This window comes from Phyllostomus discolor, chromosome 1, assembly GCF_004126475.2.
Source record: "Phyllostomus discolor isolate MPI-MPIP mPhyDis1 chromosome 1, mPhyDis1.pri.v3, whole genome shotgun sequence".
Lineage (NCBI taxonomy): Eukaryota > Metazoa > Chordata > Mammalia > Chiroptera > Phyllostomidae > Phyllostomus > Phyllostomus discolor.
This window is the reverse complement of record NC_040903.2, coordinates 139853795-139880647: the sequence shown is the minus strand read 5'-3', so window position 1 is coordinate 139880647 and position 26853 is coordinate 139853795. Positions and strand designations below refer to the sequence as shown.

The 26853-nt window shown below is 36.3% G+C and overlaps 1 pseudogene; it reads left to right on the top strand.

Annotated features, from left to right (window-relative positions):
- Positions 1 to 20355: 20355 nt before the first annotated feature.
- On the top strand, positions 20356 to 25333 carry LOC114492070 (annotated as a pseudogene).
- Positions 25334 to 26853: the final 1520 nt, after the last annotated feature.

Genomic DNA, 26853 nt, shown 5'->3' with positions numbered 1-26853 from the left:
GTTGTAGGAGGAGTGAACTTTTGAAAAGTTTTTCCAGCAGGGAAAATTTGTGTTGAATATTTAGTGAAGAAGATTGCATTAATGCATTAGGTTAATGATAAAAACCTAAGTGACCAGCAGTTCTACAGACGTATATTTTTGATGGTACATGCTGCTGGCAGTGGGTAAAGACTGCCTTTTAAATATATTATCAGGTCTCTTTTCCTCAAAATGACCATTCCATTCAAGTTTACATTTTGTCAGACTGGTATGCCTGCTGCTAGGTATTTATGTCATATTGTAGATTAATTTTTAATACTGATTTTTCTTTATGATTGTAAAAGTCTTTTGGGTTCCTGGGCCCAATTCCAATGTATGGAAGAGGGTGGGCTTTCCCCCACACCAACAATAAGCAATGCTCTGGACACCATAACTGGGTGTTCTATGATTTAACTCAATCCTGACAATGTCTACCCAGAGATAACATCAGCCTCCACAGGTTGAGAGGATTAAATTCTACGAGACTACTCCCCACTTGCAAGTCCAGATTGTTGCCTGTACTTCTGACCAACTGGCTGTATATCCGAGGTTATCAGGACCCCCACCTCCCTTGGGTTGATTAAATTTCTAGAGCAGCTCATGGTACTCAGAGAATTATTTTCCTTACTAGATTAAAGGTTTGTTATAAAAGGATATAACTCAGGAACAGCCAGATGGAAGAGATGCATAAGGCCAAATATGGTGAAAGGGTGGGGAGATTCCGTGCCCTCTCCAGACATGACACTCTCCAGCACCTCCACACACTCACCAACTGGAAGCTCTCTTAACATCATCCTCTTGGGTGTTTGTGGAAGCTTTATTGCATAGGCATGAGTGATCAATTCACTGGCCATTGGTGATTTATTCAATCTCTAGTTGGGGGTGGGACTGAAAGTTCACACACTCTAATCAGGTAGTTGGCTCCACAGGCAACTGGCCTCATCCTTAGAGGTTTTCCTAAATTCAACTTATTAACATAACAAAAGATACCTTAATCACTCTCATCACTTATGAAAATCACTCTCATCACTTATGAAATTCCAAAATTTTTAGGAGATCTGTGCCAGAAATGGGGAGGTAGAGCAAATATATATTTGTAATTATAAATCACAATACTATAAAAAGTAATACTACTTATATGAGATGTAGAAAATATAGAAAAGAATACAAAATAAAATTTTAAATTATAATAACCCCATTACATTAAAAATATATATATACACACACACACACACATTTTCCTGGCCACTTATAAAAAAGCACCCTATATAATATTATTCCCTATGGAAATGCTTCATGCCCATAAAATATAAAATATGTAATGTGATATTGTAGTGTGTAACCATTGTAACTGATATGAAAAGAAGTATAATTATAACAACTTGATCAAATGTTTAGTGAAAAAATTCATTTCAAACAAATACTCATAATTAAGAAAGAAACATACAGGTGCAGGCAGTGCACATTATGTGTATTTAGAAGCACAGTCTACCACATATTGTTGTTGTAATGATTAGTAGAGATATGTTAAGCTGTTAGCTCAATAGCTGATAATAGAACAAAAGTTATAGATATGTTTGTTTTCCATTGCTGTATCATGAATTAGACCATGATGGACTGATATTTATTATGCTCTATTTGTTTTACTAAATAAATATTTTCATGCTTATGTAAATAAGATCTTAGAGGAATCTTCTATGAGCAAATAAAAGATTTTTCCAAGAAAACTAATGGCAAAATGTATGCTAATTACAAATGCTTCAGTCTTTCCATTAGGCAATGGTTTGATGCTCTCATGTGAAATACAGCAAACCCCTGAAAGTAATATGTATTTATTTGTGGTAAAATTATGCTTTGCTATTGTTTATATACTTTTTTCCTCTAAATAGTTCAGATTTGTGAGATATTATAGCATTTATAGTCTATGCATTGCTTTTTATATGTGAATAGTTTTGGTAATCAAGATCATTCATTTTCAGGAAAGTTAAACATTCATTTGCTGCCAGAAAATATTTTATAACATCAAGTATTAACTGTTTTATATGTCCTATAACATATCTCTGTCCTGAACTAAGAAAATTATCCAATTGATTTACTTTTAATTAAAATGGTTGAATTAAATATATCAAATTGAAACTTTGTTCACTGTCCTGATGACATAGCCTAACTTTTATTTTTAAGTAGTATTACTTCTATTTCTACATAATCATACCTACCTTTGTACTTCTTTGGTATCTGAAATGCTCTCTTTGTAATCATTTAACAAATGTTTGTTTTTCCAAAATAATTGTGTTTCATTAGCTTTCTTAAGAAACACTCCAAAGAGTTCCCTAATTAAAATATACATTTCTAGTTTTCTTTCTTTTCATTGCCAACATCATTCTCCTCCTCTTCCAGTGATATTAAATGTGGTATATTTATGATTTTGGTTCCCTTTGAAAGAAATCACTAACTCCTTCCTAACTTGTTCTTTGTTTCCATTAAAAGAGCATGTTAGCAGTGCTCTGAAAGAATTGCTTTGACAATGTATGGCTTTACTGCATTGATTTTTCATTATTATTCAGGTAGGTAGTCACTTCTGAATTCTCTCTGGCATCTCTGATAAGTTTCTTGCAGAACACAACGTTTCCCTTTTCCTGATTTCAGGCTGAAATATTGTTTATTTGTCTGGTCAAATTAACTTGAAGGTTATTTGAGGAAACAAATGTTGGTTATCTTTTTGGCCTATTCTTAAAGTAAAATTTGAAGTACTCACCAAAAATGTTTATTTTTGCCATTTAAACAAAACATTCTATGTAGTCAAGTTTGTAAAACACTACTTTTGCTGCTACTGGTTTAGATAAGTCTCAATTATTTTTGTCATATGTGTAATTCTGCTTTAGACAGGCGCTAAATGATTCCTGTTTTCCATCTATGGTCTTTTTTGGCCACTAAAGTAGTAGTTAGTGTGCTGAAATAGTAATTTGCTGATTGACACCCTGGTGGCCTAGAAATGTTAATGCAGATTTCAGAAGTTCCATTGAATAACATGTGCACTGGATTGAGAATATCTTTTTCAACTGATATATATATATATATATATATATATATATATATATGAAAATATATGAAAACATCCTAAGTGAAATAATGTATATTTACTAATATTCCTACTTTTTCCCTAAAATCTTATTCTCAGGCTAAGGTTCTTTGAGAGAATTCAGCAAGGTTAATATGTACATTATGAAATAGAACTTAAAAATCTTTCAAAATGTATGTCAAGTTTCTTCCTGATTAAATCAATTCAAATTGATTTTGAAGTGAGCTAAGTACATAGATTAAAAACAAGTTGAAGGTCATAGAAAAGATAATGCAGCTGCTGTTTATTAATATTAATAAAACATTCCCAAAAATAATCACCATAGACTCATACTTGGTTCAATATCTATCTTATAAATCTGAGGAGTAAAAACCCATAATGTCACAAAGAAGTAATTAAATTCCAAGTTGGTGAATGGTCAGTGAGGTTAAAGTCAAGGCACTTGAAGAGTCCAAAGGAGAACATGGGCAGGAAAAAAAAAGAATGAGAAAGGGAATGATAAATTTTGGAAACTGAATATTTTTTTATGTGTACTGTAATGTAGTAATTGTAGTGGAAGAAGCAGAAAAGGCTGGGTGCAAATGTGGGATCAGCTTCTAATTAGGTTACCTTGGATAACAAATTTTATAATAGTGGTATTTTGCTAATAGTAATAATTATAATAGAGTTAAAAGTTATTAAGTGCTTTCTGCTGGTCAGACATGTATTAATAGTGCCCATGCATTATCTCATAATCATACTAACATCCTATTTATGATATTATCATTTTATGAAAGAGGAAGTCAAGTTATTGAATGTTAAAGTAACTTTCCCAAGTTCATACAGCTTAATAGTGATTAGTACAAATATTTAAATTCAGATTCTATAATTCCAGGAAATACACTCTTAATTTCTAGATTATGCTATCTCCTAGATATACAACTTCTCTAAAGATCAATTTCTTCACTTATAAGTAGGAATTATAAAGTGTATAGAACTGTTGTAAGGTTCAGTTTTTAATTTTAGAAAATATTTGATGAATGCCAACTCTGCACTGGCAATATGTCTGAGAATACCAGTGCTCCTCAACTCTTATGTCATTTGTGGTGTATGAGTGATGTTAAGCAAACAGATACTTAAGATGAAATGTGGTAAGCCATTCTTCAGAGTGCTCCTTCACCTCCATATCCAACCAACAGCAATTTTTGTAGTTCAACTTCTCCATATATTAAATCTAATCACTTAACATCTCCATGTTAAAATCCTAGATCAAGACAAAATGAAGGTGTTCTCTGAGGTACATAAAAAAGGCTTTTATCCAGCCTACTTGCTTCTAGGCTCTTGAGAAGAGGGCAGACTAATATAGAAATGAGCATAGGGGAAGATAGTCCAGAGTTGGAGGGTCAAATCCTAAAGAGTCAACAGTAACACCCTCCGCCTGGGTACAGTTTAACTAGAACAAAGGGTCTAGGACAAAGACCCTTTTAGGAAAGGTAAACCTTAAAAGAAAAGGTGACATCTTAGTAAAACCAAAGTGATACAGACCCTGGCCAGCAGGATCCGTGTGATGTGGCTGCAACATACAAATCCGCATGGACTACAGACGTCCTTCAGAGAAAAAGGGACTGCACGGCCACTAAGTGAGAGAGAGGGTCCCCGACCCCTTCCTGGACAGACTTTTATTGCTTCTCTGGGTACATTACATGAGGATGGTCCTCATTTACTATGCACAGGTTCACTGTAGGTGATTACCTTTTATAGATAACAAGGAAAGAATGTTGCCAATTACTTGAAAGAGAAGGATGTTACAGATCAAGGCAAAAAGTAGTTGAACAGGTTATACTCCATACTTGGGAGGTTTAGCACAGACTTTAGGATGTTACTTTAGAGATATGAAGGAAGCATTTGCTGCCTCAATCCAGGGTGAGGGAGTCTTAGCAAAATCAAGTCTCATAGCAGCCTAGCTACAATGCAGGCCTGATTCCCCACAGGAGAACCTAGCTGTGGGCTCAGTTCCTGTGTGCCAACTCGCTCCCCACTGGCCTTTCTGAGTGGGGGCTGGGCTACATTTCCCATGCCCCGTGCAACGGTCCCTATACTAAAGAATTTCAGTTTGTTGGGAGAGAAGAACATCACAGGAGGTGTATATAAAATGAAAGAGATTGGGTCAGATCATACAGAGTCTTATAACAAATGTTGAGGATTTTATAAATTATCCATAAAGTTATGGAATTTATTTGGTTTGGATAAGGGGCCTGTGGGATCCTTAAACTGACCTTCATCCCTTATGCAAGGATATAACTTAGATAACAGCCCAGAATCACAAATAAATTTCCTGATATGACTTCTCCAATAAATAACCTTGTGATAAACAGTCTCTCTTGCCTCCCAAGACCTTCCCTTTGTGCATGAGACTCCCACTCCCCCACCACCCACCCTACTCCTTCTCATTTGAATAGACCACTGTGGCCTTAGCCACACAACCACAAAGCACTCCATACACAGACCCTGACAAGTCATGTGCCCTTCTCTGTCTGCATGTGATTTGACCTCCTGATGGCTGCCCAAGACATGCTGTGTATGCTCTACAGGACCCATAAATAATAAACTTCTCCTTTCACTTGTCCTTGTGGTCTCTGTGGGACCCTGGCTCATCTGGTGTTCTGGGGCTCCACTTAACAAATGTTCATTTAACAGCCTCAACAGTTCTCTTTTTCTGCCTTCTTCTGGGTTAATTTAATAATTCTATGAATTAATTTTACCTCCTTTGTTAGCTAAAATACTAGCTATAACTCATGCTTTTGTTATTTTATGATTGATTTAGGTTTATAGTATGTATCTTTATCTTATCACAATCTACCTTCAAGGATTGCTATATCACATTCCATCTCTCTCCCCCTAGATTTTTACTATTGTCCATGTCATTCCTTTTACTTTTTCTTGTTTTAAATTCTACAATGCATTATCATTTTCAAAATAGATGTTGATCACCTCACTCCTGTCAGAATGGCTAACATCAATAAATCAACAAACAAATACCTGTGAGGATGTGGAGAAAGGGGAACCTTATTTCACTATTGGTGGGAATGAAGACTGGTGCAATCACTGTGGAAGGCAGTATGGTGTTACCTCAAAAAGTAAAAATGAAACTGCTTTATGAACTACCTCTGGGAACTTACCCAAAGAGTCCAGAAACACTACTTAGAAAGAATATCATATAGCTATGTTCATTGCAGCATTATTTACAGTAGCATAGCTTTGGAAGCAGCCCCAGTGTCCTCAGATAAACAACTTGGTACATTTACACAATAGAATACAACATGGCTGTAAAATAATGAAAATTTTACCCTTTATGATAGTATGGATGGACCTGGGGAACATTATACTAAGTGCAATAAGCCAGTCAGAGAAAGACAAATACTACATGATTTAACTCATACATGGAATCAAATGAAAAACTGCACTAACAAGCAAAATAGAGACAGACTCAGAGAGCAGGATGACAGTTCTGGGGGGTGCTGGAGGCTGTAGGAATCAAGCAAAAAAGGAAAAGGACTCATGAACAAAGACAACAGTGTGGTGATTGTGGGGGGCTCCGCAGGGAGAGGGGATGGGGGATAAACAGTAAAGGGAAAAATATAACAAAAAATATCTGTATTACTAGAAGGAAAAAAAAAGAATAAATGTTTTCAAATTTGGGGGGTAGGTACCCAGAAGAGTTGTTTCCATGTCATATGGTAATTCTATTCTTAAGTTGTTTAGGAAACTCATACTATTTTTCATAGTGGCTATACCAGTTTACATTCCCACAAGCAGTGAATGAGGGTTCTTCTTTCTCCACAACATCTCCAACATTTGTTATTATTTGTCTTGTTGATAATTGCTATTCTAAAAGGGTGTATTAGTATCTCATTATTGTTTTGATTTGCATTTCCCTAATATCCTAGTGAAACTGAGCATCATTTTTTTTTTAAGATTTTATTTATTTTTATTTTTAGAGAGGGAAGGGAGGGAGAAAGAGAGAGAGAGAGAGAGAGAGAGAAACATCAATGTGCGGTTGCTGGGGGCCGTGGCCTGCAACCCAGGCATGTGCCCTGACTGGGAATCGAACCTGCGACGCTTTGGTTCGCAGCCCGCGCTCAATCCACTGAGCTACACCAGCCAGGGCAAAATTTTTTAATGATTTTCTTTTTTTTTTAGGATCTTATTTATTTATTTTTAGAGAGGAAAGGGAGGGAGAAGGAGAGACAGAAACATCAATGTGCGGTTGCTGGGGGCCATGGCCTGCAACCCAGGCATGTGCCCTGACTGGGAATTGAACCTGCGACACTTTGGTTCACAGCCCGAGCTCAATCTACTGAGCTACGCCAGCCAGGGAGCATCATTTTTTATATATCTGTTGGGCATTTGCATACCTTATTGGAAGAAGTGTCTGTTCAGATCCTCTGCAGATTTTTCACTTGGATTGTTTGGTGTTGTCTTTATGAAGTCTTTGTATATTTTGGATATTAACCCTCATCAGAGGTGTTCTTTGCAAATATCTTCTCCCATTTGGTTATTGTGTTTTTGTTTTGTTGATGGTTTCTTTTGCTGTGCAGAAACTTTTAGTTGGATATAGTCCCATTCATTTAATTTTGCTTTTATTTCCCCTGAATTTAGGGTGAAATTGATAAAATCCTCTCTAAGACTATGGTCCATAAATTTATTCCCATGTTTTATTGTATGTAATTCATTGTTTCAGGTCTTATTTTCATGTCTTTAATCCATTTTGAGATAATTTATGTATGTGGTGACAAATAACAGTCCAGTCTTACTGTTGTGCATGTGTCTTTCTAATTTTACTCTCACTATTTATTGACGAGGCTTTCTTTTCTCCATTATATGCTTTGGTTCCTTTGTCAAAAATTATTTGCGCATATACAAGTGGGTTCATCTCCAGGCTCTCAAGTCTATTCCATTGTTCTGTGGGTCTGTTTTTCTGTTAATGCAATGCTGTTTTGATTATTTTCATTTTGTAGTATAATTGAGTCAGGGAGTGTGATACTTTTGACTTTGGTTCCCCCCCCCCCCCCCCCAAGGATTGCTTTAACTATTTGGAGTCTTTTGTGGTTCCATGAAAATTTGATGATTTTTTTTATTTCTTTAAAAAATGCCATTGGAATTGTGATGGAGATTTCATTAAATATGTACATAGCTTTGGGTAATATGGCCATTTTAACTATGTGCTGATTTTACCAACAATGAACATGGACTATCCATTTCTTTCTTTTTCAATTTCTTCAGATGATATATTGTAGTTTTCAGCATATAGGTCTTTCTCATCCTTTGTTAAGTTCATTCCTATGTATTCTATTCTTTTTGTTGCACCAACTCAAATTGAATTTTTTATGCTCTTTCTGAAATTTCACTGTGAGTGTATAGGAATACAGTGGATTTATGCACATTGATTTTGTATCCAGCAACTTTACACTATTTGTTTATTGTTTCTAATAGTTTTTTTGTGGAATCTGCAGGGTGTTCTGTATAAGGAATCTTGTCATCTGCAAAGTATCAATTTTACTTCTTTCTTCCCAATTTGGATGCCTTTTATTTTTTTCTCCAGCATAATTGCTTTGGCTAGGACTTCCAGTACTATGTTGAACAAAAGTGGTAAGAATGGACATCCTTGTCTTGTTCCTGATCTTAGAGGGAAAGCTTTATATTTTTCACCATTGAGAACAGTATTATCTGAGGGTTTGTCATATATAGCCTTTATTACATTGAGATATTTTCTCCTATTCCCATTTTATTGTTTTAATTATAAATGGTTGTTGCACCTTGGCAAATGCCATTTCTGTATCTATTGGTATGATTATATGATTTTAACTCATTCTTAATGTGGTACATCACATTGATTAATTTGCATATTTTGAACCATCCTTATGTCCTTGATGAACCCTATCTATTGTGGCATGTCTTTTTAATGTATTGTATTTGGTGTGCTAAGGTTTTGTTTGGGGTTTTTGCATCTATATTAATCAGAGATATTGGTCTGTAGTTTATTTATTTATGTATATATATTACTATGTATGTATGTATGTATGTACATTACCAGGTTTTGGTATGATAATGCGGTAGAAAGTATTCTCTTCTTCAATTTTTTGGAAGAGTTCCAGAAAGTATCAAATCTTCTCTAAATGTTTGATATAACTCCCTACTATAATTGTGTTTTATCAGTTTCTAACTTTAGTTCCATTAGTAATTGCCTTATATAGGTTAGTGCTTCCTGATTGGTGAATATATATTGATATGTTTTGTCTTCTTGATGTATTGTCCCCTTTATCACTATGAAATGCTCATCTTTGTTGCTTGGTACATTTTTATCTTGAAATCCATTTTTTTTCAGATATAAATACATACCTGTTTTTCTGTGATGTCATTTGCCCAGGGAATCATTTTCCATTCTTTCACTTTGAGTCTATACTTGTTTTTGCAGCTGAGATCTGTCTCCTGAAGGCAGCATATGCTAGGGTTATGGGTTTTTTGTCCTATATATTACTCTGCCTTTTTTCTGGTGAGTTCAGTCCATTTACATTTAAGGTAATTATTGATGTACGATGATTTCCTTTAGCCACTTCATCTTGTGTTATCTGGTAGCTCTGTGTCTCCACTGTTTCGTTTCCCTTGTGTTTCTGTTTGTTGTTTTAGTTTGGAGGCATTTTATAATTTTTCCTCTGTTTCTTCTTTTGTTATTGTATGTGTCTTAATTTTGGATTTTTTGTTTGTTGTTACCATTATATTTATGTGAAAGAAATTTTCATATATACAGTAGTCTCTTTTCTTCTGAATGCATCTTATCTCTGTACCTTTCTGCAAATTCATACTTTTACCCCCTCTCCTTTTATGTTTTTTTTTGTCATAAATTATCCCTATTTATGCTGTCAGTTCACTTCCAAATTGCAGAAGCTATTTTTTTCTCTAAGTGTATAATTCTGAAAAAGGATAGCAATATTCTGCTTCTGCCCATTAGTCATCTTACTCATGGTCTTGTATCCTTTTGACTTGTTGTTTCAGGTAAAATAACCCCTTCAGTATGTCCTCTAGGGGCAGTCTTGTGGTCGTAAATTCCCTCAACCTCCCTTTGCTGGGAATACTATTTTTGGCTGGTGATTTCTCTCTTTCAATAGTTTAAATATTTGATTCCATTCTCTCCTAGCTTGTATGATTTTGTTTTGTTTTGGGATTTTTTTCTGAAAAATCTGATGGGGTTTTTTTTTATACATTGCCATCCTCTTTTCTCTGGCTGCTGTGAGAATTTTTTGTCATTAATTTTTGACAGTTTTAATATAAAGTGCCTGGGAGAAGGCCTTTTTGAATTGAGATAATTATGTGTTCTGCTTGCTTCTTGGATTTGAGGATCTAGCTCTATTCATAGGTTTGGGGAGTTCTTGTCAACTGTTTTCTTGAATAGGCTCTCTCTTTCCTACTCCTTTGCTTCTCCTTTTGGTATACCCATTATTATACTGTCCTTTCTGAGGCAGTCAGATAGTTCTAATAGAATTCTTCCATTATTTTTTCCTCTTAAGTCTCTCTTTCTATTATTCCATCTGCATCATTTCTAGATTTTTCTATTTTTATCCTATAAAACATCCTTTATATTTTTAAAATTTTAAAATTGTATTCTTATTTATTCTATTACAGTAGTCCCAATTTCTCCCCCTTTGCCCTCCTCTGTCCCGCCCCATCCTCCACTTCCACAGTCCATCTCTGCCCCATCGTCCATATCTGTGGGTCATTCATACATGTTCTTTGACTATTCCCTTCCCCTTCTCCTTCCTTCGTCATCCTCTGCCCCATTTCCTCTAGCAGCTCTCAGTCTCAGTTCCCTGTTTCCATATCTCTGGTTCTGTTTTGCTCATTAATTTATTTTGTTTATTAGATTCCTCTTATAAGTGATATTTGTCTTTTACCGGCTGGCTTATTTCACTTAGCATGATAGCCTCCAGTTCCATCTATGCTGTCCTTCTTCTTTCTTTATTTCTGCTGCATAGTATATCATTGTCTAGATAAGCCACAGATTACTAATTTTTTTCTTTCATCTGGTCAGCTCTTATTCCTAAGCTTAATATTTCATTCTTCATCTCTTTTATTGAGTTCTTCATTTCCAAAATTTCTACTTGGTTCTTTTTTAAAGTTTCAATTTCATTGCTAAAGTATTATATTTGTTTGTTGATTTTTATTTCTGAGTTCATTAGACTGCTTATTTGTGTTTTCTTGTATCTCACTGAGTTTTTCAGAACTGCAATCTTGAATTCTCTGTCATTTAACTCATATATTTCTATGTCTTTCAGTTGATTTCCTGGAGATTTTTTCATTTTCTTTCTGAGCTGCCTTATTGCCTTATTTATTTATGGTGTTTGATAGATACCTTCTCCACCTAGAAATCTATGGGAATAATGTCTGTCTTTTTTAAAAATTTTAAGAGTGGAACTACTTTATTTAGTATGTTGATAATTAGTCTTTCTAATAGGCAGCAGTGAATCACAGGTTTGTTTTTTTTTTTATTTTTTGCACTACTGTGCTTCTTGGATCTCTGCAGGGATGTGGAAGGTGCCTTGTATTTCCTGGGGAGGTAGGCATCTCCTCTGTGACCAGGTCACTTTGGTCTTAGGGCACCACCCTCATGGTGGGATGTGGTGAGTGATGGGGCTCCTAGCCTGTAAAACTCCAACACAGTCCCCTGCAACCAGACACTAACAGTGCAGTTGCAGTGCGAGGGGGTGGGATGAACTGGGTGAGGATGCTTGGTGCTTCTGTGGCTTTGTTTTCCTCGCAGTAATGGTGACTGCCAGACCTCACCTCTGTGTCTTCAACCCTCTCATTGGGTTTAACCACAGAGTGTTGTTCATTCAAAAATGTTCCACCTCTCCAGCTGTCTGGGCCGCAAATGATGTGCCCTGTAGCTGAGCACTCACTGCCCCAGCTTATTCTGAGGCCCACTGTTAGCTCAGGAAGGGTGAGGGGAGGTGGCCAGTCTCCATGGCTCTGCATTTCTGTCTGGCAGGGGTGGTTATCTGGTGACTGTGGCTGCACCTCTGCTCTCCATCTCTGCCCAAATCAGTGGGTGCAGCTGCAGCACCTACAGACCACTCAGACCCACTGCATCTCTCAGATGCACCAGACTGCAGGGAGTGCAGGTGTCAGCCTTATTCCTCCCTGCCCCCTTCCCTCTCCTGAGACTCTGAGCTGTGTCTGTGTTCAACATTTTTTGAGACATAATTTTACCAGGTAAATAATTCTACATTGACAGCATTTTCTTTCAGTACTTCAAAGATGTTACTCTGTTGTCTTCTCAATTGCATATTTTTGTGAGGAAGAAATTTTCCTTATCTTTATTTGTATATAACTTATATTGTTAAATAAATACTTACATTAAAGAAGATGTTTTTCTTCTGGCTACTTAAAGATTTTCTTTCACTACCTTTGAGAAAGGGATTATGTCATTGTACCTTGGAGTACTTTTCTTGATGTTTGTTGTGCTTGAGAGTTATTGAGATTTGTGTACTATATTTGGAGTCATTTTGGACATTATTTCTTGAAAATTTGTTCTGGCCCTCCTTTCTCCATCTGATAACACCTAACCTGTAGAGAATCCAACTGCACATACATAACGCCACTTGGAGTTGTCTCACAGCTCACTCATGATCTCTTCACTATGTTATTCTCCTTTGCCATTTGTGTTTTACTTTGGATAGTTCCTTTTGTTATGGTTTTAGAGTTTACTAATCCCTTTTCCTGCAATGTCTGATCTGCTGTGGATTCCATCAAATGCATTTTTCATCTCACACTGTAGTTTTCATCTTTAGAAGTTCAGTTTGTTCTTTTTAAAAAGGAATCTTTTATGTGTCTATACTTTTTTGAAACATATGAAATCTAGGTATAATATCTGTTTAAAAGTACTCGCCTGCTAATTCTTACATTTGTATCAGTTTAGGGTCACTTTTAATTTTTTTCCTCATAATGAGATTTTTTCTTTCTCCTTTCCTGCCTGCAATTTTCTATTGGATACAAGACACTGAGACTTTCAACTAGTTGGATGTTGGATTTTTTAAAAAAATCTAACATATTTTCAAGCTTTGCTCTGGGATACAGCTTAATTAATGGCATTGGCCTTAAACAAATAGCCAGATATTTTCTCCAGAAATATGGGTTTATTCAAGTACAATGAAGAATTAGTTTGAGACATGCAGTCTAGTGGCAAACCACATGAACCACGTACAAATCCTGAGAAACAAAGGGGAGGAAGCTTGTTATGTAGAGAAGAGGAAGGCGGGAGGGTTACCATAAATGGTGTTTCCTTTGGGCACAGTGCTTGTTGTAGGGCACAAGAGCTCCTCTTTCTGGCCTCCTGAATTTATTTTTTTAAATGATGTTCTGTTTAATTTTTACATTCAAAAACAATTTTATCCTTTGAAAGTCTGCTTTTAACATTTTTAGAGGAACAGCTGGAACTGTGTTAAGTATGTACATGGCTAAGGAAAGTTAATTCTCTATGTCTGAGGCAAGACCCTCTGTGTATTTGATCCAATGCTCTATGACTCATGAGGCTGTTTGGTCCAGCTGATGAGAAAAGGCACAATTCCTGGTCCCTGTGAGCACCAGCCACTGTTACCTTTAATCCTTTCACTTGGTTCATTACCAGCACTGGGCTGTTTCTACAAACATGCAAATATTCTTTGTATGTTAATACTGCAGGGGTATCCTTTGCAGCCTGTTGTTGGTCTATTTTTATGCCACTAATCTGCCTTGCAAGATCTAGCTGCCTAGAAAATTTTAGTCTCCCATTTCTGTCAAGTTCACCTTTTCAACTCAGGGCATCCTCCTAGGTCTGGACAGGTAACTCCTCCCACACTACGACCTGGAATCTCTGACAGTAAGCTAGAGAAGTTGTCTGGATGACTTCACTTGATTTGCATCTCTTAGGTCCTTCTTGTTCATATGCAGCACCTTAAAACTGTTGTCTCATGTATTTTGTCAGTTTGTGGTTGCTGTTATTATTTCAGGCAGGAGGGTGATATGGGTCCCTGTTACTCCTTTTTGTCCAAAGTTAGAAATTCTTTCCTCCTCATTTCAGCCAGGTATATGCTCTCTAGCTAAAGAGTGCACATCCATTTGCTCACATAGACTGGTGTCACTAAATGAATCACAAATGGCTGAAGGGATAAAAGTTGAATACGTGTACATTCTGAGCACTGCCCCTTCAAGGGGTGTCCCTGGACTCCCCTCGTCCTCTCCCCAGTGGGCCAATGGTAATAATGAGAGCAAGAAAACTTACCTGGAGGCTGAGAAGAGTAGAGCTTCTCAGTCTCAAGACTTCACTTGATTCGCATCTTCTTATATTTTAATAAAGTCACTTAAGTATTGAGTGTTATTTCTGCAGCAGAATAGTCTATGTACTAAATAAGAGAAAAAATATATTTTGAGGGAAGACTAGTATTTCAATCTGAGGATCATTGAGTTTAATGTTAAGAAGGATATCAGCATAGAAGCTTCTCAAGCTGAGGACAGAGTGCCAGGTGGAGATGGGGACTTGAGTGAAATCAACATGCAGCTAGAAAATGAAATTACTGTGTGTGGAGATGAAATCACAATGTGTGATTGAAGGTACAGTGCTGAGAGAATGCCTAGGATAGAAATATGAGATAGGAGTTCTTAAACTTAGACACACTTTGGAGTGAATTGGAGAGCTTATAAGGAAAATATATACAGGGTGGGCAAAGGTAGGTTTACAGTTGTGAGTACATGGAACAGTTTATTCTTGAATTACTATTTATTAATTATTGTATTATTTATTTGTATTACAATTGTCAACCTACTTTTGTCTACTCCTGCATATTGACTCCTGGATCTGTCCTCCAGATAGTCTTGTTTAGTTATAGGGTATGACCTGGGTGTCATGATAGCTAAAATCTAAAAGATGATTCAAATATGCAGCCAAAATTGATAACTGCTGCTCTCAAACATTAAAGTTTAGGGAAACAATAAAAGATGTGCTGACAAAGAAGACTGGGAGGGAGTAGAGAGTATGACAGTAGGAAATCTAGATGAGTGCAGTCTTTTGTACCAATTTTGTAGGTAGTAGGTCCCAATAAATGAATGTCTGAATAACAATTCTGGATTTTGCCATATGTTGTTTTTTTTTTTTTTTTAAAGCAAATAAATCTGAGTTTGAAACATGTTTAATTGAGTAACCGAAAACAAATCACTAGATCAGAACCTCAACGCAATGGTCTGTAAAATGTGGATAATAACCCATCTTTTTTACCTTATCATTATAAGGATAATAAACTATTTGACAGTACGTTGTGAATAATGTTATACCATTCCCAAGTGAAGTATTTAAAGTCAAATTATACATCACTCTTGACTTCCGCTTTCCTAACTTTCATAGGAAAATTAGGCGTACCTTTAAGAAAAATGACTCAGGAAAGGGAAATTCATGGTGAATATAAATAACAGGTAATTGTTTACATTTCCTACTAGTGGCCTAACTTCGTCACCACTGTAACTGCTGTAACAGATCTGCTCATCATGTTTCTGGTGATATTGGCAGTTAGCAGCAAGAGAAGGAAATGTGGGCAGAAGCACTATGTTTCTCTCTTATCATTGAATATGCAACCACAAACTCAGAACACTCTTGAGTAAAGACAAATGGAACCATCATAATTCATGTCCAGGAGATATCCAGGAGATTGGATACTGGTAGGAGTATATGATTTCCATTCCTTTGAGAGAGATTCTTCGCATAGAAGCATTAGACGACAAAATTATTGAACCTCCTTAAAGTTCAGATGGACAAAAAAAGAAAAATATACCAGGATGAATAACATGCCCAGTGAAAAGAATAAAGGGGTGGCTTAACAGGTTATTTGCATCTCTAATTCCTGTGACTCTCCTGGAATTGGAAGTAGTGCAGTGACCTTTATCTTTAGAACGCTTACCGAGAGCAAGCAGTGAAATCCTGAGGGAATCAATGGACAGCAAGCAGTTTAAAGTTGGTAAAATAGAGACTTGCCTCTCCATTTGAATATTAGATACCAAAGGAAGAGAAGGTAATGCAGCTATCAAGGCATATTTGGAAGCTACATATAGATTCCATGTTTTGATCTTCCAAGGTAGGCTAAAAATAAATCCTGATTGGAAGTTAAAAAAACTCAAGCCACAGTAAACTGAAAAATTTCATCATGATAAGGCTTATATAGTGAAAAATAGCACATTTTTAAGGTCGAGGGAAAAGCTTCAACTTAAAAAAAGTCATGTTGCATAGAAGATAGAAGATATAAAATTCAGGTATTAAAATAAAATATTTAGTCATTTGGAAAGTATATGATTCTATTTTAAAGAGGTTTTTTAAAAAAGATTTTGTTTATTTATTTTTAGAGAGAGAGTAAGGGAGGGAGAAAGAGAGGGAAAGAAACCTCAATGTTTGAGAGAAACAGCAATCAGTTGCCTCTCACACGCCCCCAACCGGGGACCTGGCCTGCAACCCAGGCAGTGCCCTGACCAGCAACCCTTCACTTTATGGAATGATGTCCAACCAATCGTGCCGCACTGGCCAGGACTATGATTCTATTTTATATCAATTTAACAGTCCTGTGTGGTGGCTTGTGATTGAAATGCATATTTTAATATATTTATTTCTTTATTTAGCACTGCATCAATGTTTTTAGGTGTCTCTATGTAATAAACACCTTTGTGTGTGTGGGGGGATATATAAGGGTTAATTAGCTCTGGTTCTACCTTTCTATGTATTGCATTCCTATAGCGATGATTTTTAATCTTTTTCATTTTATGGCACACATAAACTAATTACCCTATTTTCAGACTATAAGACGCATGTCCCCCGCACAATTTGGGGAGAATAATGGTTGTTAATTCTGCTGTTGAGTTCTGTTTACATTTACATTGGTGAAATATTGTGCTATTTATGATATTAAATATTTTACCACAGTTTTGCTTCAAAATTTTTTTTCCTATTTTCCTCCTTTAAAGTCTCGGTGCATCTTATGGTCTGAAAAATATGGTACAGTCAGGTGTTGCATCTTTTAAAAATGGTGGCATCACACCGGTGTGTCTCTTGTGGCACAGTGGTTAGAAATCACTGTCCTATGTGATTTCAAACAAACAAACAAAAACATACATTTAATATTAAAATACAAGATAGAAAATGATGTCGGTCACACAATCTATGAGTAAAATAATATATGTCAGAGATACTATTTATAAACCATGCATCTAACAAATCATTCATGTGTAGAGTATGTAATGGACTCTCAAACTTAGCAGTAAAAACTAAGCAATCGAGTTAGAAACTGGACAAAATTATGACAGATAATTCAATGAAAAGGATGTACAGGTGATGTTCAACATCATTGTCATTAAAGAAATACCAATTAAAACTATGTGATGTCGCTACATAGACTTTCTAAAGCAAAAATAGCAATAACACCAAATGCTAGTGGAGATGGAGAAAAACTAGATCACTCATACATTGCTGTTTTGGCTGTAAAATAGTACAGCTCTCTGGGAAAAAGGTGGTCAGTATTATAAAACTAAATGTACACTTATCATGATCCAACCATCAGACTCTTGTTCAGCTTTGCCAAAGACATAAAAATACATGTTCACACAAAAACCAATATGCTATCTTCACACTAGCTTATTTTGTAATACTCAAAGCCTGGAAACAACCTAAAGATTCCTCAATGAATGAATAGTTAGACAAACTATAATATCATGGAATATATCACTGAGCAGTAAAAAAGAGTGGAGTATTGGTATCAACACAACAACTAGGAATGATCTCAAAGGAATTAAGCTGAGTGTAAAAGAAAGCCCATGTCGAAAGGTTAATACAGTATGTTTCTATTGACATAATATTCACTAAGTATCAAAATTATTGAGATAGTGGATACATTGGTGTTTTTCAGGTATTAGTATTGTGTGTGGGCAAGAGTATGTGATACAAAGAGGGAAGTTACATGATGTAAGTTACATGAAGAAAACTTATAGTTAGTGATGGAACAGTTCTGTATCTACATGTGATGAAATTGCATAGCCCTTTACACACATCTGTTATGACAAACAAATGAGTGTGAAACTAGTGAAATCTGAATAAACTCTGTGGATTATGCCAAATTTCTAGATTTTACATTGTACCATGTTTTTGCATGGAGTTACCATTTGGGAGAAACTGGATAAAAGGAACATGGGACTAGTTTTGCTTTGTTTTTGTTACTTTCTGTGAATTTCTTATTATTTCAAAAGAAAAAATAATAAATGTATGGGCATTTAGATTGAAGAAGCCAGAGGTAATTTCATATAAAAATGGAAAAGAATTTTAAGAATAAGAAAGACTTGGGTTGTTTAAAGTTTAGAGGGCTCTGTATTTAAGATAGAGGGGACTTAGTATAGAAAGTATGTAGATACAAGTGTTTAAAACACAGAGGTTACATGGAGTAATTCCACTGGAACAAGCTGAGGATGAATGAATTAGTGAGAGGCAAGTTTTTGGAATGTAGGTGTAGCTTACACCAGTGATTTTCAAGTGGCTTGCAGCCAGAATTTTTAAACATGCAATACCTAACTATTATGCAAGGGCACTGACCTCTTTTCCCTTAGATGACCAATTGAAACAGTGACACCAGCCAACACAGCAATAGCTGCCCAGTGTGAATGAATCAAAATTATACCTATTTTTTATCAGATTGGACAAAAATACATTTTTTGGTGTGCCGCAGAATTTCAGTAATTAGTTTATGAGTGCCATGAGATGAGAAAGGTTGAGAATCACTGGCTTAAACAGTGTTTCAAATGTTATAATAAGGAGTCTGATATAAATTTGAAGCTGATAATTATGGAAGGCTTGTTAGATACTAAATAAAATGATTAACCTGCACTAAATGGATTCAAGATAAACATAGAGAGAGCTGTGCAAAGACCATTTCAATACCACAGGTAATAGATAATGAGATTATACTGAGTAGATGGAAAAAGGTATCAGTCTGTGTTTCTCCAGTGAGTCGATGAGGGTGTTGATGAGCATAAAGGCTTCTTTGTTCTGTAAATACAGTTTGTGTTTGGTCTTCTAGAAGTAGTTTCTCAAGGTTCATATCATTTTTAACTTCGGAGGGGGTTGAACCTACATATATATCAGTATGATCTTGAATGAAAGTGTCAGTATTTCATAGAGGAAAAGATGAAAAAAGGAAATAAAGAACAAGTGCATTTTTTAGCCTGTGCTCTGTAAATATATCACAGAGCAGTGAATACTTTTTGAATACTCTATATTCAGTCATAGCCTGTTAGTGCACTAGAATGTCTTTGTTAATGTTATGAATTTTTAATAAATACGTGTATTTTGTCATATTTAAATACTAATTTGATTGCCTTTGAAATCAGTGTGAAAACCATCAAAACATATATTCTAAAATGCCATTTTATACCTTTGTTGGGGGTAGAGGGGGGAACTCTGGTTTTTCAGAAATAGATATTAATATTCTATTTATCTTCAGGTTCTTTAGATAACACACTCTATTTTCACAATATTATGTAAGATAAATACTAGTAAACTGTTTTTGAGGAATTTCCAGAGTTCTTAAACAGAGCTGCCCTTTGTTATTATTGGATGTAACCACTGTGTTTTACATATCTTTCATCTTTTTTATAGTTGTGATAATCCATTCCCTTTCCTCAAATCTAAGGTCTACATGCAGGCTTCTGCAGACCACTGAACATAATCTTTGTTATTTCCAAAAGCAATGACTGGAGGAGAAATCAAAGAAAACTATAACTCTTTGTCACAATCGAAAGCACAGGTTAAAATAAATAAAAAGCCTTTCATAGAACCAATGCTGTCTTAAGAAGTATATAGGTCTGCTGTATTTTTTATGGATAATCTGCCAGTTCTCAGGCATTAGAGATAAAAGTGAAATACCAGGGTTCAGAAAAATCTCATGTAGCAGTCCCCCCTCACCTCCAGGGCATTCTTCCCAAGACCCCCAGTAGATGCTGAAAACCACAGATAGTACCGAACCCTATGTATACTACTTTTTCCTATACATACATATCTATGATAAATTTAATTTATAAATCAAGCACAGCAAGAGATTAATAATAAAATAGAATGACTGTAACTATATACTGTAATAAAAGTTATGTGAATGGCTTTGAAGTTAATAGTAAGCAAAATAAAGACTTCTTGAACACAAGTATGATAGCACTTAGATCTGCTAACCGAGATGGCTACTGAGTCACTAATGGTCAGGCAGCATACATTGCTAATGGCACAAGTATGCTGGACAAAGGGAAAGTTCACATCCTGGGTGGGGCAGAGCTGGGTGGTGTGGGATGGTGGGAGATTTCATCATGCTACTCAGAATGGTGTGGCAATTTGAAACTTAAAACTTATTTGTTTCTGGAACTTTCCATATAATATTTTTGGACTGCATTTGACAATGGGTAACTAAAACAGTAGAAAAACAAATCACAGAGAAAGGGGAAACTGTTGTAAAGAGTTGTCCAGAACATTGAGTAAATCTTACTGCCCAGCTCATGACATTTCATCAGTCTACATTAAGTTCCTCCTTTTATGTGTTAAATTATTTCTTTGTTTTATTTCCATCTCTCTCTCTCTTCCTCTCTCATTTTCCTCCCTCTGTGAACAATAATTCTAATATTTCTAATGTACATCCTTCTGTCCACACATGTTTACATAAATTGTGTATGTTCATTTTTGCGCATTTTAGTTTATGTAATAATATTATAAATTTTGTTCTGGGTGTCACTCTGTCTTTTCTTAGTTCTGTGTTTGAGATCTGACTTATTTACTATGAATATCTGGTCTGTTACACCTGTCCCTATATATTATAGCATGGTGTGCATCAAACACACCTGGTTTGCTATTTAGATCATGCCCTAAAATCACTTTTGAGATAAAGCAGAAAATTAAAAAATTAAATTTTAGTTGTTTATAACATACTTTTTACCATAAATATATGCAAAGCATGCATAGATCATAATACGCCACTTGACTGATAAGCACAAAAAAAATGAGCACACATATGTAACCTCCACTCCAATTAAGAAATAGCCCTGGCTGGTGTGGCTTGGTTGGAGCATCATCATATAAACTGAGAAGTTGTGGGTTTGATTCCCAGGTAGGTCACATACCCGGGTTGTGGGTTCAGCCCCCTGTTGGGGTACACAAAAGAGGCAGCCAATAGATGTTTCTCTCTCATACTGATGTTTCTCCCCCTACCTCTCTCCCCTTCCCTTTCTCTCTCTCTAAAATCAATAAGCATGTCCTCAGGTGAGGATATAAAAAGAAAACAAATAGACTATTAGCAGCACTTAAGAAACTTTCCACATGTTACCTTTCAGTCATTACAATCTCAAACAGTGACCATACTTTTCACTTCATCATCATCATATTAGTTTTATATATTTTTGAATTTTTATAAATGCTATTGTAGTATTTATTCTTTTGTGCCTGGTGTTTTTTGCTTAGCAGAATGTCTATGCGAACCAGCTATATCACTGCATGTAGAGTAGTTTTTGGATTCCCCATTGGTATATAGCAGCAATTTTCAAAATATGCTTCCCCATTACCCCAAGTCCCCAATATACTTTTAGGGAGACTGGCAGGTGAAAATTATTTTTATAATGCTATTAAGACAGTATTAGTCTCTTTCATTGGACTGGCAATTATACTGGTAATGCAAAAGCAATGATGAGCAAAACTGCTGGCATCAAGATAGTGGCTCCCAACTGTAGTGGTTGTCAGTATATTCTTCAAAGTCAAAAATTTAGAGGAAAAATACATATAAGTTTCACTTTAAAATCCTTTCATGAATCTGCAGAAACATTGATTTAAAAAAATGTGGGCCTGGTTACACGTCTTCTTACTTTCTATATGATAAAATGAGAAGTCTGCACGAAGCATTTTGTTTCATATGAACACACAATTGTTGTCTCAAGGAAAAACATGCAAGTGTGTTACTATGAACATGCCTTTAATATTGTTGACCCCGCTGGAGGGTCTTGAAGATTACAAAATGCCCCCAGACCCTGATCTCAATGAGCATAGTCCTAGAGCAACTTCTGAAGGAAAATAAGCCAACGGGTATAGGTAATAGCCAATAAGGCAAATAAAATGATTTTTAAAATAAAATCAACCTCATAGAATCCAGGAAAAGACAAAAAAAATACAACAAAAGAAAGTAAATACAACATAATGTACCATATTTTTTGGACCATAAGATGCACCTAGGTTTTAGAGGAGGAAAATAGGAAAAAATTTGAAGCAAAATATGTGGTAAAATATTTAATAACATAAATAATATAATATTTCACCAATGTAAATGTAAACAATTAAACAGCAGCATTAGCAACCACTATTCCTCCCAAATTTAGGTGGGGGAACGTGCATCTTATAGTCTGAAAAATACAGTATTTAAGCCCAGTATTATCTAAAAGTAAATTAATTATAAATTACTAAAATCTCCAAATAAAAGGCAGAAACTGATAGATTGAATACACAACTAGGAGAGACCTAACACTGACTTCCAGCAAGTCACTTTAATTAATTATAAATAGTTCAAAAGTTAAAGAATAGTTTTACTATAATTTAAAAAAATGATGGAAAAGACTGCATCTTAAAATCATTAAGTTAAAAAATATTATGTAGCTATACAAGGTATGTGAAATGAAAAAATAAGGGAAATTTTAAAATAACAAATGAATTAGCTCATCAAGATGACATAATAATCTTAAATGTGTATGTGTTTAGTAACAGAGCTTTAAAATACATATAACAAAAGCTGAGGACTGAAAAAAGATAAATCTACAATTTGAGATTGATGTTTCAGAAAATCTCTCTTAACATATTTCCAGAGAAAAAATATGGACATAGAAAATCTATATTACATTATTAACTAGTTTCCCACATTGACACTTATAGAACACTGTACTCCAAACCAAAAGAGGTTGGTTTTAGGGTTCTGGGGGCAGTGGTTGCACCAGACCAGCTGGAACGAGGCCCTCAGGGCTCTGCAGACTGGCTTGCAGGAGGGTCGAGCCCTCACTCATTGCAACAGCGCGACTACTGGGTATTGTAGAGGCTGGGTCCTCTGAGGCTGCCATCCAGCATGTGGGCCACACGTGGGCCACACCGCAGAATCTCTTTCCACAGCAGTTTTCCCAGCTCAGCCCTGCATCAGAAGCTTCCATTGCCTTCCCTTTCCCTGACAATGCAAACAGGCACCATTGCCGAGTGGGAGAAAAAGGACAGGGGAAAATCAGTGAGGGTGAACGAACTGCAGAGGTTGAAACTGATAAGGCCACTATAAGATTTGAGAGCCTGGAGGAGTGTTATAAGGAAACAATACTTGTTCCTGAAGGTACCAGAGATGTTCCAGATGGATGGATCATCTGTGTCTCAGTTAAAAACCTGAGGATAGTGAGGCCTTTACAAATTATACATTGGACTCAGCTGCACCTACCCCACAAGCAGCTCCAAAACCAACCCCTGCTGCCACTTCTCCACCTACACCTCCTGTGCAGGCTCCTTTAACTCATATCCCACTCACATGCAGGTGGTTCTTCCAGCCCTCTCTCCTGCCGTGACCATGGGTACAATTCAGAGATGGGGGAAAAGTGCATGAAAAGCTAAGCAAAGGAGACTTATTGGCAGAGATAGACACTGACAAAGCCATGATAGATTTTGAAGTGCAAGAAGGTTACCTGGCAAAAATTCTGTTCCCAGAAGGGACTAGAGATATCCCTTTAGGAACATCACTCTGTATCATTGTAGGAAAAGAGGCAGACATGCTAGCACTTACTGACTACAGGCCAACTGAAGTAACTTATTTAAAACCACAAACACTGCCACCTACTACTCCTCCCCCTGGGACCCCTGTTCTTCCAATTCTCCAACCTGTAGCCTCCGCACCATCAACTACTCTCACAGCTATTCCCCCTGGACCAAAGGGAAGGTTATTTGTTAGTCGTCATGCAAAGAAATTGGCAGCAGAAAGAGGGATTGGCCAAGTAAAAGGGACTGGACCCTTTACTTGGTGAATCATCAAGAAGGGCAACAACTCTTTTGTGCCTACTAGAACAGCTCCTGCTCCAGCAGCTGCTGTGCCTCCCCTGGCTCCAGGATTGGTGCCAGCTCCTACAGGTGTCTTCACAGATATCTCCATCAGCAACATTCATCGAGTTTTTGCACAACAGTTAATGCATCTAAGCAAACCATACTTCATTATTCCCTTTCTATTGATGTCAATATGGGAGAAGTTTTGTTGGTACAGAAAGAACTTATTAGATGTTAGAAGGGAAAAGCAATATTTCTGTTGATGACTTCCTCATACAGGCTTTAGCTTCAATGTGTATAATGGAATACTACACAGCAGAAAGAAAGAAGGAACTCCTATCCTTTGCAACAGCATGGATGGAACTGTAGAACATTATGTTAAGTGAAATAAGCCAGGTGGTAACAGACAAATACCATATGATCTCACCTATAAGTGGAACCTAATCAACCAAACAAACAAATGAGCAAAATAGAACCAGAGACTTGGGACTAAAGAACAAACTGACAGTGACCAGAAGGACAGGGGGAAGGGGATAATGGGGGAAAGAATGAGAAGGGGCAAGAAAAGGAACACAAATAGAGGACTCATGGGCATGGACAATGAGGGGGAATTAATGAGCTGGGAGTGAGCAATGGGGAAAAAGGTGAGACAACTATAACTGAATGACAATAAAAAAAAGAAAAGAAAACTAAAATACAAAAGTTCCTGAAGTAAATTCTTGGCTGGACATAGTTACAAGACAAAATCACATTGATAGCAGTGTTGCGGTCAGTACTCTGGCAGGACTCATCATACCTATTGCATTTAATGCACAGGTAAAGGGACTGGAAACCATTGCTAATGATGTTGTTTCTTCAGCAAAGTATGAGAGGATCAACTATAGCCACATAAGTTCCAGTGTGGCACTTTTACGATCTCCAATTTAGGAATATTTAGAATGAAGAACTTTTCTGCTATTATTAACCCACCTCAAGCGTGTATTTTGGCCATTGGTGCTCCAGAAATAGACTGATGCCAACAGATAATGAAAAAGGATTTGATGTCTGTTACATTCAGTTGTGATCATCAGGTTGTGGATGGAGCAGTTGGAGCTCAGTGGCTTGCTGAGTTTAGAATATCTTGAAAAGCCTATCACTGTGTTGTTATCATTGACCCAAGAATTTCTAGTCTCTTCCAGGTCACAATGGTTTGTTCTTGTCAAGATACAAATATGTTATTAAACAAGTGGTTCTTTTTATATCAAAGTTAAGAAATTATTTTTAAGTCTGTTCAGTTAAGTTATTTGTTATGGTCATTACTGATTTTTTTAAAGTCCTAGTTACACCCAAATATTTTACACATTTAGTAAAAACCAGGTTTTAAGCTGTGTACTCCTAGTCAAGGGACAGGTGGCATATCCCTTTGGTGGTAAGTACTTCCACTGGGAAATGCAAAGGTAGAATTGTGGTTCCCTATGGAGCCTGGTATATAAAAGTAACCTGGATAAAAGCTTGAGATTTTGAACTTCAATCATCTAAAATGTTTCCTTATATTTGAGGAAAAGAGAAGTCAGGAAAATTTGTTCTCTTGGAGAAAGTGTTTGCATCAAAGCTTGATTTGGGAATTTAACCTTAATTTAAATTTTTCTTTTACATGATCTTGGTTTTATCATGGAGGGGAAAGGCAGATATGGAAAGTAAGTTAAATTTTTAAAAAGTCAGCATTTTCATAGACTTCTTCAACCACTATTTGTTTATTTTTCTGTGAATCCCAAAATGGTTGTTCTTGAAACAAGATATAAATATAAACCAGCTACTTGGTATAAAAGAAGATTTGTGTGGGTATTTAAATAATTCAAATGTTTAATTCTGAGCATGATTCTACAATTACCTCCAAAGAAAAGATTATGTATATGGTATTTACAAAAACAGAAGAGTATACATTCTTTTCAAATGCAAATCGACTATTCTTCAAGATATAACATTTGCTGTATATGGTTCAATTAGTTAAGAAAACTTAAACCATCCATAGTATGCTCCCAACTATGATGCAGACCCCAGCTCGTGGGGTCCGCCACATTATGGATGAGATACAGAACATTCACACAGACTACTGAGTCCTGTGGAGGAAAAGGGCAAACATGGCTTTTTCTCTCAAGGGGAGCAAAAAGCCTTGGCCCTTGTGGTGATCGGCCTTTATTGGGTTTCTTGGCACATTACATGATGGTCCTCATTTACTATGCACAGGTTGGCTTTAGGTGGTTACCTTTTACAGAAAACAAAGGAGTGGATGCCACTAATCACATCACAGAAGAAGGATATTTGCAGATGAAAAGGGAAAAGTAGTTGAACCTGAGCATGGATTTTAGGAAGTTATAGTAAGCACTTGCTGTCTCAATTCAGGGTGAGGGAGTTTTAGCAAAAGCAAGTCTCAAAGCAGCCTGGGTACATTGCAGGCCTGATTCCCCACAGGAGAACCTATCTGTGGGCGTGGGTCCTGTGCATCTCCCAGTGGGAGCTGGGCCCATGCCACGCAGAACCGTCTCCTACACAACTACAATGGAATAAAGATAGGAATCAGTAAATTAGAGACTGCTGAAATAACCTAATACTTGGAAATTTGAAAACATGCTCCAAGAGAGATTCTGCTTCTGGGAAGATGGCA